Raw genomic sequence first — 2,435 nt, 5'->3', positions numbered from 1 at the left:
AACTCCTAGGCTCAAGTTATCCTCCCACCTTGGCCTCCCAAAGTGCTGGGATTACAGGCATAAGCCACTTTGCCTGGCCTACTTCAAATTTTGTTGAATAAACACAAATTCCTTTTATTGTAAAAACAGAGAACAAAAACAACCAAAGCAGATATCTAAAAACAGGCTTCAGTAGAGCAAGGCCAGGCATGCAGCTCACCTGTCTCTTAGTTAATCTTCCAAGAAGGCCTGAGTGATCCTGCTGCTGCTGCCTCTGTTTCATTTTCAGATACTTTGGCATCTACTTTGAAGCCTTTACATGGTCAACTCTGGAGAAAGAGAAATGGGTGCCCAACATTTCCATTTAATTAGTTAGCCTGAATGCACATGGGCCCTTCTGTAGCTCCTGTTGTCACCTCAAGATCAGCTTTGGGCCAGACTCCGTGCTTGCTTCCATACCCTGGTCACCCTCTTCCAAAACAAATGAACAAATCCAGCTCCATCAGCCATCTTGAGTAAGGTAGCATTTACTGACTTTTCTTTGGGAAAGTGAGGCAAGCTCCTCATAACGTATGGTAAAATTTCCCTAAGGATACCTACAAACACTTCTGTTTGTCCCTCCAAGTCCCTCTCAGCAGCTGCTGCCCACCTTTCTTCTTCCCCAAGCTGCCTCAAGTGGCCCCTTGAGCCTGACATTACTCCCTTCTTCCCTTCACTGGCACGTGCCACTCCTTAAAAAGAGAGTCAGCAATCCTTTTGTAGTTCTTAAGTGTGATGACTGTGGTTTCATGCTTGTGTGTGAGAGATGGGTGGGCCTCCCTCAAACCTTGTTACGATGTCGGCCCATTACCCATCTGACATGGAAAAAATGAAAGAAAGTTGGATTGTCAGCCAAATTTCAACCACCTTTTTTTTTTTTTTTTTTGAGATGGGGTCTCGCTCTGTCACCCAGGCTGGAGTGCGGTGGCACCATCTCGGCTCACTGCAACCTCTGCCTCTTGGGTTCAAGCGATTCTCCCACCTCAGCCTCCCAAGTAGCTGGGACTACAGGCATGTGCCACAATGCCTGGCTAATTTTTTTTGTACTTTTAGTAGAGACAGGGTTTTGCCATGTTGGCCAGGCTGGTCTCAAACTCCTGACCTCAGGTGATCCACCCACCTCGGCTTCCCAAAGTGCTGGGATTGCAGGCGTGAACCACCGCGCCCGGCCCAACCACCTCATCTTTTTCAGGCAAGGCTTCAAGGCCCATAATTCAATTGCATTAAGTGTAATGGTCCTTGAAAGCTGGGCAAAACTCTTACATTTGATTTAATGCCCTCAGTACAGACCAGAAAACTAGTATAGGGCTTGTGGAAAACACATGGCCATAGGCTGTGCCCTGTAAGATCTAACCACTCTTAGGGGCCAAAATAGGGCAGAGTGGGACAGATGTGAGGTGGTACAGCACGTGGTTTCAGCTGAACTGTGCTCTGAGCCATTTGGACTGTGAAGGTTTCTCTCCCAGAAGGTAGCGGGGTAGGTCATGGGGTATTGTAGATCTTGACAAGAGCACAAATGGAGGCCTACAAAGCAGGTGTCTAAATATTTTTAAGTTACAAATAAAGCTCACTAATCATTCAATACAATATGTTCTGTCCTCCTACCTTGACAAAAATACCTTCAGAACAACCTGGAAGTCCAGGTTGGAATTTTAAATTCTTGGATGTCAGAATCTCTTGCTGGAACACGGTGGCACGGGAAGAGCCAGCCCCCAGCTTTGGCCCTCATCCTTCATCCTTTTTTCTTCCCACTCCTGACTCCAGCCCTTCTCACATCAGCATAGATCTGTTGCATTCCCATATGGACTTCTCAGCCCATATATCCAACTTCCTCATAACACTCACTCTTTGTTGATCCCTTAAGGTTGGGTTGTACACACCAGCATCTGGGTCACCCTTAGAAGAACTGACCTTGAAAAGGTCAGCACTGGGTCTGGAGACAAGCTTGGGGATACTTGGGCAGAGAATTCTGGAGTCCCATGCATTATCCAAAAAAAAGTAAGGAGAACGTCAAACAGTTCATTTCTAATTTGTAATCTTTAAAGGCCCTCTCCAAGATGATCTGAGGAAATTCCAGGTTCAGGAATTCAAATTGTCTACTACAATTTGAGGAAATTCCAGGTTCTAATTCCAATGGAAATCATCTTGGGGAGGGAACTGTTTATTGATTGTCGGGGCTGCTAGAAGGTAGGGGGATGGATTTCATAACTTCTAGGCATAAGCCACTTCTAGAGGTCACTTGTCCCACTTCCTCCTCTGCTAAACAGGGTTTTTGGGAGAAGCTCTGTAGACCATGGTCTGTTCACTCTTAGTGCCCTTCGGCCAGCTCCTGACATGAAGCAAAGGCCCCTGTGTTTCTCGAAGATTTCTGCCCAGGGATGAGGACTAAGCAGGAGGATCATTTTTTTTTTTTTTTT

This window comes from Colobus angolensis, unplaced genomic scaffold (assembly GCF_000951035.1).
Source record: "Colobus angolensis palliatus isolate OR3802 unplaced genomic scaffold, Cang.pa_1.0 Scaffold19, whole genome shotgun sequence".
NCBI classification, from domain to species: domain Eukaryota; kingdom Metazoa; phylum Chordata; class Mammalia; order Primates; family Cercopithecidae; genus Colobus; species Colobus angolensis.
Note: the sequence above shows the minus strand (reverse complement) of the source record.